General features: G+C 61.3%; 1 protein-coding gene across 2 annotated transcripts in view; it reads left to right on the top strand.

The window, feature by feature from the left end:
• BCL9L (BCL9 like) overlaps positions 1-13,483 on the top strand; it is an 80,397-nt gene that overhangs the window by 14,046 nt on the left and 52,868 nt on the right. The window contains exon 1 of one of the 2 annotated variants that reach the window (XM_075521150.1): positions 12,377-12,496. The exons of the other annotated variant lie outside the window; for it this stretch is intronic. The gene's annotated coding sequence lies outside the window, so the exon portion shown is untranslated. Of the gene's footprint in view, positions 1-12,376; positions 12,497-13,483 lie in introns of those variants that run through there. 2 annotated transcript variants of the gene reach the window in all.

The following is a 13,483-nucleotide window of genomic DNA, read 5'->3' as shown; positions in this document are numbered from 1 at the left end:
TGCTGGCAGAGCATGCCTGAGGACTTGAGCTTCTGTGGCTTGGAGAGCGAGGCAGCCTGGGAGCTTGCAGAGCAGAACAGTTAGCGTGCCTCCTCGCTCCATCCAAAAGCTAGGTGAAACGCTTCCTTTGCACCTGTGGGTTTCCTGGGGCAGAACAGCACCCCTCTATCTGAGCAGAGTGTGGCATTAGGCAGAACCAGGGCAAAACTCGAGGAAGAGCGTCGCAGCTCTCATCCACAGAGCACGATGAATTTGGTTTGTAAGACTGTCTGTGTCTATCCTGGTGGATGGACACTGTGCTGGAGCAGCACGTGTAACTGCAGGTGCACGGTGCCGTTGCACGGTGGTTGGGACAAAGAAGAAATTCAAGTGAGGGAGGGAATTTAGGAAGATAGAATGTCACTGCCTAAGTTGGAATTTGGCCAGGTTGCTGAACTGAGCAGCCCGACTTCCTGAAAATGTCGAGGGATTTGTAACGGCTCGTTTGAGATATGGTGTTTGAGGTATTGCAGTTCCTCCTGTGTGGCTGGCTGGGCAGGAGGTTTCCCGGCTATCGGATGGCCAGCAGCGTTTGCAGTTTGCTCCCCAACCTGGAAGTGGAACTGGGGAACGTCTTGCCCTGTCTGCTAAGTTATACTGCATCCTTGCTCTTCTGCTTCACTCACGCGCTCTCTCTTTTGCTTTTCTTTTCATTTCCTTTTGGCATCTCGGGGCTTAAAGCATTTCCAAGAAGAACTGAAGTTAGGAGAGCAGCAGCTGAGGAAGCTTGCCAAATGCTCTACGTTGGTTGACAGCTCTTCTCAAAACCAGATGGTGACTAATTAAAGGGAGTCAAGTGAGGAGGCTGCATTGGCCTTTCTGTTGTGGTTTTTTTTTTTTTCTTCTTCCTCTGAAGAAAAGATTTTGTGACCTTGGAGGAAGATCATCCTCCTCTGTTTGCAGGGATGTCCTCTTCCAGTGCTTGTAGTCTGTGGTGATGCCAGTGCTATCTGCTGGGTGCAGGGTCTTTCTGAAGAAGCAGGCTCACTCTTTGCTCTAAGCCCAAGGTAGCTGCTGTGGGAGGTAGGAGAGAAATGCAGTTGTAAAAAGAAAACACAAAGTGGGAGAGGAATCTGAAATACTGGGAAGAGCCCTTCTCCCAGATCTTCTGTGGGACCTTTCCTCAAAGCCTTATATTGTCAGTAGAAACAAGCCTGATGACGTTGTGCAGCCCTTCCGCCGAGTCTTGCCATCCCTGGGGAACTTCTTGTTCCTCAGCCCACTGCACTTTTCACGCAAAGGAGTGCTTTAAACACGGCCGCTCTTGGGCCGTCCGTCTGCAGGTGGGCTGCTCCACGTGGCTTTTCTCCATGGTACTGGGAGCTGGATGGCTGGGAAGATGAAGGGCAAGCACAGCATGTTTCTCTCTCTATTTTCAAGAACGATTGGTTTCTAGAGCCAATCTCAACAGATGCACTGTCAACGCTTAACGGTTCAACCTCATGTGGAAGAACTGTGTATGAGGGAAAATGTATTGGCAGTAACAAACACCTCCCACTCAAATTTATGTCCAAGAAAAGTGTAGCAGCTTTGTCTCAATTAACTTCCAGAGCTGTGGTCCTTGCTGAAATCTTGCTCTTTCCTCCTGTTGGCATCACTGCTGCATGGCTGGATTTGGGGGGGGCTTGAATCCGGATGGCTGGTCATTCCTTCCATGCAGGTTTGCCCATAGGAATACTTTGATACTACACTCCTGAGAATTTTGCTGTTGGATCATGCTCAAGAGTTTCAGAGATGATCTTAGTCCTGCTGTAGGCAGTCCTGCGTTGCGCTGTTCAGTCCATTTTCTTTCTGCCCTCTATACGCGCTCTGGAGACACAAGTGCTCCTTTTATGCCAGACTTTCAGAGACTCTTAGACAGGACCCGCTCTACATATTGCGAAGAGTCAAAACAGGGATCTCAAACCTCGCTCTCCTTTTGAATGGAGGAACTTGTATTGAGCGCCTGAATCAAAGGGCATCTATACAGTTTGTGCCAAATGCAGTCCAGCCCCCCTAGAGATGTCTCTTCTGGTTCCAGTTGGATATCGTGCCTTTCTTGAAACCTGGGCTCCAGTTAGGAACGACCATCTGGTTACATCTTGTATTTTGGGGCCGGTGCAGCGTTCTAACGGGGCGTTATGGTACTAGGGCTGTCCCTCTACCCTCCCCAGCTCAGGCCAAGGTGCAGCTTTCTCTGCCAGGAACTTGCTGCCAATAGAGGAGGGCAGGTTTGTGCAGGAGCTGCTGGCACCACCTGTGGCTCCTCATACTGCTGGCCCTGCAGAGCAAATGTGGGCAGAGGAGGTCCCTTTACCCTTGGGGGGCTTCTCTTCTCGGTGGGCTCCCCGGGAGTCGGAGAGTGCTGACCCAGGGCTCTGTCCTTTTGTGTCCCTGAGAGCACAGTGCAAATCCACATCTGCATGATGCTGCTGAAGCATCCTCTCCCTGTCATGAAATATTCATGCCCGTCTCCAAAAGGGCTCCAGTGCAGCAAATCTGTTCGTCCCTCCTGTGCCCCCCCACGCACGCAAGGCAATCTGTGCTGCGGAGAGGGCGGCTGTGGGCTCTGCCTTGAGGTCAAGCCAGATCCAGGCAGCTGATCTCTGTCTTTGAGGAAATAAAACAAGGCAGAAAAGAAGTAGCAAAACCCCAGGAGGTGCTTTTGAGACTTAACCCTTTCCAGGCTGGGAAGCACCGGCAGAGAGTGTGCAGTGAGCAGCCTAAGCAGCGCAGGGAGAGCCAGATCTAGAGAGCAGCTGAGATGCTGTAATCCTTTCTCAGGCTGGGAAGATTGTTCCCCAGCCTGGGAACCCTGCTGGAACAGGCTCTGCTGCTGTTGGGTGTGCTGGTTTAAATCCATCTGACGCGAGTTGCTGTGCTTCTCCTGGCTTTATTGAAAGCTGCCTCGATTTTACTGTATTTGCTCCGCAAAGTGCGAGTCCTTGCTAGAATGTCACGGAGGAGTACTCTGTTTCCCCTGTGGGTGGAGGAGCATAAATCTTGGGTCTCGTGAGTTACTTCTCTCTGATTTTTTTTTTTTTATGTTCAGGGCATTTTTGAGCCGCCTCCTCATTTATGGTTAAGATGTCAGGCAGTGAAAGTAATATATTGCATCAATTATAGGGCAACTGCTCCTCTCAGGGTAAAGTTTCTGGGCTGGGAGCGGTGGTGGTAGGACTCCCGTGGTGACCTCTGTGAGCCCTGCTGTGCTGCGGGGACCTCGCCTTGCTGGGTGGCTCTGGAGCAGAGCGAACTGCTGCAGAGGGAGCTCTCTGGGCAGGCGTTGAGGTGAGGAGGGGATTCAGTACTCGGGCACGCCGCACAGGTGGCGTTTGAGCGGCCTGGCGGGGCTGGTGGATGCAACTGGTTCGCTTGTCCCTCCCTCTTCATCCCCTTGATAATCCAATTTACGTTCCCTTTTCTTCCCCTGGATCCTGCTGTTACCATGGGAACTATGTTCACAGTTGCATTTCATTGGCTTCCGGAAAAACTCCTTTTTCCCTTTCCCCCCCCCCCGTCTCTTTCCCCTTTTCCAGCTTGGACACGGAGCTGTGGCTGTCAGAGGATGGGGAAGCTTGCAAGGCTTCTGATAACTGGGATGAAGGCAGCGGTTAGAGGGAGGAATTAGGGAAGTATGACCAGACCATTAGGGACTGGATGAAGTAACACTGCTTGTGTGGTCTTTAGCTTGGTCTTTTCTGCGTCCCGCAGCATGAAAGGAAGTCCTGGACCTACTGTCCACAAATCTGCCCGCTTGCCCCGAGGGTCTCTCCTGCTTTGAGTCCACTCTTGTCTCTGGTGGCCTGGGAAGCCAGCACCAGGGTGGTACATACTGAGCTCTTCGTTGTAGCTGAGGGATTTTCCTGCCTGTTTCTGCAAAGACCAAGCTGGTGTCATGACTGCTGCATGGTTGAGAGACAGTAAGGGAGGAGATGCTGCTCCAGGCTCGTGCGCTATCTCCTCCTTTCTGCCTTTTGCCTTGTCCAAGAAAATTGTGCTTTGGCCTGGTAGGTTAAGAGCACGCACAGTAAGTCGCAAACAGTTGCAATACTACATCTTAACGAACCGTTGTTTGTTGGCTTCTTTGTTCCTTAAGTAACTGCGCCTTGGTGCGTTCAAGTACAGCCTTTGCTTGAATTGGGAGAGAGGCTGCATTGGAAGGGGGCAGGGGCAGTGGCAGAGGGGAGAGGTTCCCCAAGCCCCTTAGGAGAGTTCTCCTCCTGTTACTCAGTCCCACATGGGGCTTGCAGCTAGGCTGCTTCAGCCTCACCACTCTCCCTCGCCTTGTCTAGTTACGTTGCTGGAGAGCCAGCAGGGCTTTGGCAGCCTCCCTCCCTCTCTTCCCGTCTAAACCCCGTTCCCGCCTCTGTTTGCGTCCTGGCCAAGCACCTCAGCGTCCGGCTCACCTCATTACCTGTGGCCAGGCCAACCCCTGTATCTGGTGGTGCCAGATGCCAGACACGCGACTCTCCTGCAACCCCTCGCGTTGCCTTCCACCCGGGAGAGGATTTTGATGCTTGCTTCTCAGCGTCCGCACCGTATAAAGGGCAGTTGTAAAGTGCATTGAGGTACCTGTTACACAGATACTCGAGAAGGGCTGTCTGTGCAGGAAGGCTTGATTTAACAGTTCAGGTGCCAGCTGTAAGCTGCTGGTGGGGTTCGTTTAGCTCTTCATATTCCAGCACAGGGACAAGGATGTATCGCATGCTGCGGAAATCCATTTCCTCGCTTCTGCGCCTGGATGTTAAAGCTCCGTTTGGCATTTTTCACTGGAGCCACAGTTTTTTAATTAAAACATCCCCTTCTGCTGCGTGCACGCTGCTGTTCTGTCATGTACAGCCCCGGAGATCGCTGCCTTTGCATCATCGGAGAGAGAAAAGAGGGTAAATACAGTAAGGCAACGTGTTTTCTAGCGGTTCTTGTCCCACCTCCGGTGCATCTCAGCATGGGGTGTCCGGGGGGGAAAACCGGGGCTGCGGCGAGAGCGACCCCGCTTTCCCCGCGTGGAGGAGGAGAGCAGGAGCGGCCCCGGGAAGGGCCCGGCCGGGCCGTGCCCCGCCTGCCCGCCGCTGCGCCTTCGCGCTCTGCCCGGGGGGCCCCCGCCGCCCCGCCCGCGGCTCCCGGGAGCGAGGGCACGGCCGCTGCGCCGCCCGCGCCCGCCAGGTGGCGCCGCCGAGCCCCGGCGCCAGCCCCGCGCGCCGCCGGCGCTGAGGAGGGAGCCCGCCGCCTCGGCCGTCCCGCCGCGCCCGCCTGGGCCGCGGCCCGGTTCGCGCTGCCGGAGCCCGCGGGCGCTGCCCGAGGCCGCGCTGGGGCGGCCCCGCGCCGGCTGCGGGCAGGAAGCGCCAGCGTGTCCCGGCGGCGGCGTGAGGGCGGCTGGTGCGTGCAGAGCGGCCTCCTTCACCAAGGGAGGGCTCTTCCTCGCTCCCCGCCTGGGTCCTCCTCGTCCCTCTGCCCGCATAGCGGAGGGATGGACGCGTGCTCCCAGGGCTGGAGAAGCTGGCCTTCCACGTGCCTTCCGCTGTAGGCAATAGCATCAATGTTTAATAACACTGACGTTGGAGAGAGGGAGGAAGCGTGGGGAGAGCCTCCAGCACCGCACTGGCCTTGCAGTGGAGAAGTCAGGCCAGGGTCTGGTAGCGCCTCCGTGTCCGTAGGGGTGGATGCAGAGGGCACCTTGTTGGAGAGCACAAAGGGAGGTGGAGAAATCTGGAGCGGGAGAGGAAACGGAACAGAAATGCGAGCGGCAAGTAGTTGGGCAGAGATGGGGTGGTCCCAGCAAGGAGGACCTTCTCCTCTTCCCAAACTCTTGTCGAGTCCTTGTGGCAGTTGGCTGAGGTGCTCGGCACCTCTGGCAGGACAGTACCATCAGACCTGCGTAAATGCATGCTTGTTTTGGGAGACTGGGGCGTGGATAAGAAAGGGCTGGGTGAAAACCGTGGGAGCAGAGCCAGAACACACAAGTAGAGCCTGTGGCTTTGCTCAGACGGTCGCCCTCCCCAGAGCACGCAGGACAGATGGGTCTGGCCAGGCAGCGGATGCAGGATGTGTGCGGATGCAGGTGAGTCTGGCTGCGTCAGCCTGGCGTGCCCTGCTTCTCTGCAAAACAGGTCTGCCCCGAGATGCTGGGGGAGAGGCTTTTCCCCCAGCTAGAGGGTTGTGCGGCTGAGGCGTTGCACACACCAAGATGCACATGACTGTCTCAGGAACGGAGACTGCCTGTGTGGGAATGGGGGTAGCAAGTGCTAGTCCAAGCTACCAGCAACACAAGTGCTTGTCATGCTGGCAGATGGCGCAAGGCAGCAGCTCGCTAACTTTTCCTGTTATGACCCCAAATACCAATAGAGACATTGAATACAATTGAATTTGTGTCAGGCTTGTGACCTCCCTGAAAATTCTCCCAGTCTCTGCTCTGGGACTTGCTGACACAGGGCTTGAGTGTCTGCAGTGACCAAGCTTCCAGGAGTCCTCTGGAGACAAAGGCGCTGAGTAAATAAATCAAAGGCAGGGATTACTCCATTCCTAGTTCTGCCTCACTGTAGTAGCAGGGACAGCAAAAGCCGTTCTTGCACCATCCTTGACTATCTCGTTATCCCATGGTACGATGCCCCACAGACTTGCCGGTGCTCTGCGGGCAGTGTCGCTCCGGGGCTGGCACCCGTGTGCTGTGCTCTGTTCCTGCTCTTTGCAGTTACACATGCTCATGCATGCCCACAGAAAGCGTGTCTGCCCCGGCGCCGTCCCTGACACCCGTCACTGGTGCATGTGCCTGAAGATTTGCCCGTCGGCGATGCGCGCTTGCCCAGGCTGTACGTGCCGAGCAAGGCCGCTCTGGGGGTCCGCTTTGGCAGGCAGGGACCGGAGCGGCCTGGCCGCCTGCAGTCAGCGGGCTGCGGGCAGGCTGGCGGAGCGGAGCACAGCCTCGGCGCGGAGGGAGACCTGAGGAATGCGACCGCAGCAGCCAGACAGGGCCGAGAGCTGCCGGCCTGTTTGTACAGAGCCGAAATCCCCCACAGCCCGCGCCCGGCCTGCTTCTGCCTGCACAGCTGGCCAGGAATGCCCCGGGGAGGGGAAATCTCGCTGCCTGCCTGCGCCCTGCCAGGCTCGCCTCCTGCAGCGAGGGTGCTGGCCAGGCCCACCCGGCTGCCTGCCTGCCCGCCTGCCTGCCCGTCCTTTGGGCGAGGGATCTGCTGGCTTTGTGTCACCAAGCCGCTGCGATTTCAGAGCCAGCCCTGTCTGCTCAGTTTTTCCAAACCCGCACTCGGGAGGAAGGCGCCGTATCAGGATAAGAGTCCCTGCTGCCTGCCTGCCCGCCCCGCTGCCTGCCACCCTCCCGCTCCCCAGCCAGCCCGAGCCCTGGGTGGCAGTGGGAGGCGCCGGCTTTGCCCATGGCTGCATTTATCACGCTGGTGGCCTCGCTAAATGGTTTAACCCCTTGCGCCCCGCAGGTCTTGCTGGCAGCAGGCTCGGCGGCCTGCCCTGCTGGCAGCTGCCCAGCCCCGCAGGCTGCCTGACAGGCTCTGGCTCTCCCGGCCCCACCGGGTGGCAGGGGCAGAAACTCCCTCCTAGCTCCAGCACCAGTAAACCTCAGCCTTTTCTTGCCTTGCCACTCGCCAGAAGCCGCTCTGGACAGCAGCGATGTACCGAGACTAGAGACAGCAAAGCAAATGTCTCCGCAGGGCCTTGCGTGCCGTGCGGCAGACCCGGGATGACTTCCCCCGGGCTGCAGCGAGCGTCTGAGGCGGTGGGAGGATGAGGCTGGTGTTCAGAGCGCACGAGAGTCACAAGAAGGGAAGAAGGCTTGAAGAGCTACATCGTGCCTGCACCCGTCCAGGCATTACGAGCGTATCTGACGTTGCAGAAATAGCAAGGCATCCAGGATCCCGAGCCTCGGCGTCTTTGCGATCCTGGAACCGTGTCAGGAGTTTGTCTTTGCTAGACGATGGTGTGTCAGCCATGCTGTGGCTGCAGCAGCATATTTCCATTTGGGAAGAGGACGGCTCAGCTTGATTAAATTCTCCTCTGGTACTCCAGCACAGGCTGTGTTTTGCCTTTAGGACTGCAGCATAGGAAAATCCCAGCGGATGGAGGGCGGCCAGAGCCCAGCTCTGGCGTGAGGGTGCTGAGCAGGAGACCATGGGCTGGCTGGCTGCGTCACTTTGCGTGTTGTCTTCGCGCTTCCCGGTTTCTTCTGGCTGTGGTGGGTGAATGGCCTTGGCCCGCTGGAGATGTGATGGTTAATAAGTCAGCGCGAATGGAACGGAATGGGCTGAGGTCCCATTGGAAAGGGGTAGAGAAGCCAGCCGGGCACTCCTGTTTCTGTCCAGGTCCATCTGGCCAGCGGCATGGGCTACCTAGGCAGCTGCAGAGGTGGCAGAGGTAGCACAGGCTCCTCGCAGCTGCCTGCTGCTGGCGGCTGCCCTGCTCAAACTCCACCGAGCACAGAATGAGGGAGCCCATTCTTCCCCGGCTGGCTGCAGGGCTGGGCACAGACCTGGGGCCTCTCCTGGGTTGGCTTTTTTCCCCCTTCCCTGAGCGACAGCTTTGTGGTACCATCGGAACAGAAGTGGGATTGAGACCTTGCGACACAGCCCGAGAGAGATGGAGGCATGGCAGGGACTTGCAAGGCTGTGGGATAGGATCTGTGCCAGCGTCTGAGGGGAGAAGGGGACACTGTGGCCAGGAGTCTGTGTAGGGAGGGGCAGGACCGAGGGCAGCGTGGGGAGAGCTGAAAAGATGTTTTTAGGCGAGTCTACCTCTGCAGCAGTAACGGAGCCTCTTCCATCTCCTCGCTGGGCCTTTGCCTTTCTGAGGGAACATGGGATGAGTCCCTGTGCCAGGTCTGTGGATTTAATGCTGGAGCTGCCACCAGCTCCCTGCTCTGCACCTACGTGGATCAGCAAAGCAGAGGGCTGCCCCTAAAATGGGCATTTTGCGGCCCCAGGCTTGTTTCCTTCATCCCAGTTCATCTGTGCTCTTCCATCTCTGGGGCCTCTGCTGGGGGTTGGTCTGGGACTGGAGCGAGCCACCGGGGAAATGCTTTGCCAAGCGGCAGCTCCAGCTGACTGTGAGTCACATCGTTAATTCCAGTATAGTTAATTGGACCTAATTAATCATATTCATAAGTGTAATGAGGGCCTTGCCCACAGGGGTCTTGCCGAGGTCTGAGCTTGGGGCCGGCGTTCTGGAGAGGCGATGGCAACGAACAAGTCCCAGAGCCCTGGAGGTGGCTTGGGACCTGGCTTCCACATAGTCCGGACATCCTCATCCACCAAAGCATGATGGGATGAGGCCAATCCCTGTGACCCTGTATCCAGGTATCCTCTGAGTCCCCTGGAGATAGAACGTGCCGGGAGCTTCTGGGTGGCTGGTCCCAATTCTTCCCCCCAGGGCAGGCCGGAGTCACAGTCGGCTCTCTCTTGGCCCGTGACTGGTTTGGAAGGGCGGCTCTCGATTTCCTGGGTGTATGTTTTGCAGCCCGAAGGCAGGAAGGCTCTGTGCAAGGGAGGGGCAGGTAACAGCCAGTCTGGGCATCTCGGCCAGGGGCTCGCTAACGTGCCGATGTACCATGCAGCTCCTGGGACGAGCTGCTGCTGTGGTGGTGTTGGCAGAGGGAGGCTTTGAGGAGCTCCAAGGACTCTGCTTCCCTGTCTCCTCCCCTCCCTGTCTCTCCTAGCGTGGGCGTAATGATAGAGGAGGGAAGGGGAAACTGGGAGTCAAGTGTAGGGAGGGCAGCTAGCCCGGCAGATGTTAATTAAAGACAGAGGCTCAGCGCTGAGCCGCCGGCGGCTGGTCCTCCCGCTGACCTTTCCCAGTCTCGCTCTGCCACTTTCATGTGCACAGGCTGGGAGAGATGCGAGGGGCTGTGATGGAGAAAGCCTGGGAGGCTGCGGGGAAGGGAAGGAGCAGGGGGGAGAGGCAGCAAGAGGGCCTGGAGGACAGGTGGCTCCGCACATCCCCTCTGCACCAGGCTGGCACTGGGGGGAAGGAGCTGCCCGTCTCCCCGGCACCGAGCTGTTGTGCCAGACAGCGGTGGCTGGGCACCGTCTTTAACCCGCGGCGCCTGTGCGTGCCGGCGGCGGGGACGGGAGCCCAGCGCTGCTCCTGGGAAGGATGGAAGCCTGAAAATACCTCGCTGCTTGCTGATGAGGCGCTTGGGAGCTCACCGGCGAGGCAGGGAGACATACGGCCTCTCTGCCCCCCCGGTCCCGGGCAGGGGTACACGAGGTGGGGGCTGGTAGGAGCAAACGATGCTCGATGCTGCTTCCTGCCGAGGGTCCCTGGTGCCCCCCCGCCCTCGGGCTGCTCTGCTCGGCCGAGTCCCGCGCCTGGCCCCGCGGCAGCACGGCCCGGGCCCGCTGCCTCTGCCGGGCCGCTCCGCCGCCCTGCCCGCGCGCTGCCCGGGCGGGGCGGGGCGAGGAGAGGCGCGCTTGCCCCGCCCCGCCCCGCCGGGAGCCCGCCCTCCCCTCGGCAGGGGGCGCTGCCGCCCGCCCCGCCGCGGCGGCCCCGGTGCGGGGGGGATCCCGGCGCCGCTGCCGCCCGTCGCCCCGTGTCCCGCCCCTGCTGCCCGGGGACAGGCTGGCCTCCTCGCCGCGAGCCGGGGGAGGGCGAGTGGCCGGGGCGGGAGGGCGAGGGGTGCGCTCGTCCTCGAGCGGGGCTGCCGCTTCCCGTCGGCGGAGATGAGCGCTTGTCCTCTGGGTCGCCTTCAGCTCCGCAGTGCTCGGAGGTGCTGCCGAGGGGTCCCTGCCCGCAGCCCGCCCCCGAGCAGCGGGTGCGCTGCAGACGGGAAGGTGACGCATCCCGTTTAGGATGCTGCCGGCAGCCCCCGGGAGCGGGTGGACTGGCTCAAGGGCCTGGTGTGGGTGTGCGCTTGTGCGGCTCCCTTCTGCCTGCGAGGGGGGAGGGAGCAGGCACCGGCAGCCAGCGAGCCAGCTGGGTCCTCTCAGCTGCATCCTGCCTGCAGCACCAGCAGCGGCAGCAGCAGCAGTAGCACCAGCAGTAGCAGCAGCCCCAGCCGGGCGCAGCAGCTCCTGCCGCCCGGCTGAAGCCGATGGTGTGTTTGGGATGGATGCGATTTCCACCTGAGCCTGCACCCGCCTGTCCCCAGCCGCCTCGTCTTCTTCCTCCCTCTGCTCCTTGGGTCTCAGCTGCCTCTTGCCACTCCTGTCACCCCCACCCCGATGTAGCTGTGACTCACATCGTTAATGCCAGTACAGTTAATTGGACCTAATTAATCATATTCATAAGTGTAATGAGGGCCTTGCCCACAGGGGTCTTGCCAAGGTCTGAGCTTGGGGCTGGCGTTCCGGAGAGGCGATGGCAATGAACAAGTCCCAGAGCCCTGGAGGTGGCTCGGAGCCTGGCTTCAGTGTACTCCAGACATCCTCGTCTGTGAAAGCACGCCAGGACGAGGCGTGTGACCCTGTATCCCGGTATGCTCCGCATCCCCCGGAGGTAGAACGTGTCGGGAGCTTCTGGGTGGCTGCTCCCGATTCTTCCCCCCGGGGCAGGCTGGAGTCACGGTCACGGATGGCGCTCTCTTGGCCCGTGACTAGCCGCGAAGGGCGACTCTCGATTTCCCGGGTGTATGAGCCTGCTGCTCGGGGGAGGAGGGCGGTCAGCACACGGAAAACGTGTTGGTAAAGACAGCAACGTGCTGCCCTGCCCAGGTGCTGGGGCCAGCCCTGGAGGGTCTCGCACGCAGGGCCGGGGAGACGCGGCGGAGAGGCCTCGGGGCCTGGGGCTCAGCCCTCGGCCTCAGGAGGCCGCCGCTGTCGCCCCTCAGGAGGCCGCCGGCGACGCCGGGGCCGGGCGCCGTCGGGCGCGGGCTGCCGGCCCGCCCGCTGGCGGGGGTGGCCCCCGGCCGCCGCCCGGCGCGGTGCTGGTCCCCGTCAGGCCGCTGGGCGGCCGGCGGAGCGCCCGCGACGAGGAAGCGGTTAATCAGCGCGCGGGGCTTTTATTTTGACAGGGCAGCGCCTGGCTCCGCGCTCGGAGGAAAGTGAATGATCCTGTTTCTCCAAATGATTATTCAGGCTCCGGCGGAGAAAGGAGCACTCGGCACGCAGCGCCTCGCCCCTCGCCACGGCGTCCCCGCCCGCGCCCGGGCCGCCGCGCCCGCCGGCACCGCAGCCCGCCGCCCGCGCCCGGCCGCCCGCCGCAGCGCGGGGAAGCCGCCCGCGGCCCGGGGCCGGGCGGGCAGCCGGGGCCCGCCGCGGCCGGACGCCCACCCCCGCCGGCGGGCGCGGGCTGGAGCCGCCGGCGCCGGCGGAAGGAGCGGCGCGGCGGGGCGGGGGGCTCCGCCGGCAGCGCCGCCGCCGGCCCCGGCCCCGCGCCCCGCGGCGGGCGGCCGAGCCATGAGCGCGGCCCGCGCCGCCGGCCCCGCGCCGCCGGCCGGCCCTCAGCAGCCCGCGGAGCCGCGCCGCGCCGCCCCGGCGGGCTCGCCCGGCCTGCCCTGAGCCGCGCCGCCGCCGCCGCCGAGGTGAGTGCCCCGCCGGGCCCGGGCGGCCGCCGCCCCACCGTTCCGCCCCGGGGGGCCGGGGCCCCGCGTGGCCGGCGGAGGCCGGGCCCGCCTCGGGGCTGTCAGTCGGGCGCGTCCCGGTGCGCGGGGGGCCGCCGGGAGCCGCGGAGCGAGCCCGCCGCGGGTAGCGGGGAGCCGCCGGAGTACAGCGCCTGGGGGGGGCGGCGTGGTCTGCGGGGGGTGGGGTGGGGGGGCGGTGAAAACTCGGCGGGGAGACGGCCCCGGCTCGGCCTGCCCGCGCTCCTGCTTTCCTTGGGCACGTCTTGGCCGTCGCCCCCGCTCCCCGTGGCCCTTCCCGCTTTGCTCGGACGGTTCGGGCACCGCTCTTCCTGGGTCCTCCTAACCCATCGCTGCGGCCGCTGGGCATTCCTCCGGCGCCGGAGAGCCTCGAGCGGGGCTCTGCTCTAGATGCGAAGAACTTACTCGCACTGCGCCCGGTTTTACCGGGGCTGCTCTGGATTCTGCAGGACCTTATCGGTGCCGTTAAAGCCCCGGGGAGGGTTGGAACTGGGGTTCCTGTATCCGGACTTGCTGCGTTTCGCGTGGCGTTTAAATAAACGCTCCCATCGGAGCCCATCGTAGATGCTGGGGAGACCTCTCCCCTCTCTTTGTGGTGTCCTGCTCGATGGTCTTCTCTTCCCTCCTGAGGTAAACCAGGCATGTGGTCGGCTTGGAGGAGAAAGGGGGGAAACGCTATACGTGCGTGCTTTCCTCGCGCGCAGGAAGGAACCGATGTAACAAAACCTTCCCTGCCTTGTAGTAGGGACGTGTCTTTAGCAGGTGGTGAACTTGTCCTAGCCCCGCTCTGCTAGCAACCACTTGCTGGAGTAGAAATGTGAGAAGGATGCATATCTGAACACATAAGTAATGCTACGTGACAGGGCAGGCTGTTGTGGTGTTGCGCGCCTGTCTGCGCGCCTTGGGGGCAGCGCTGTTTGACAGGGTGTC

This window comes from Mycteria americana, chromosome 19 (assembly GCF_035582795.1).
Source record: "Mycteria americana isolate JAX WOST 10 ecotype Jacksonville Zoo and Gardens chromosome 19, USCA_MyAme_1.0, whole genome shotgun sequence".
Taxonomy (NCBI): domain Eukaryota; kingdom Metazoa; phylum Chordata; class Aves; order Ciconiiformes; family Ciconiidae; genus Mycteria; species Mycteria americana.
This window is presented reverse-complemented; position numbering and strand designations above follow the sequence as displayed.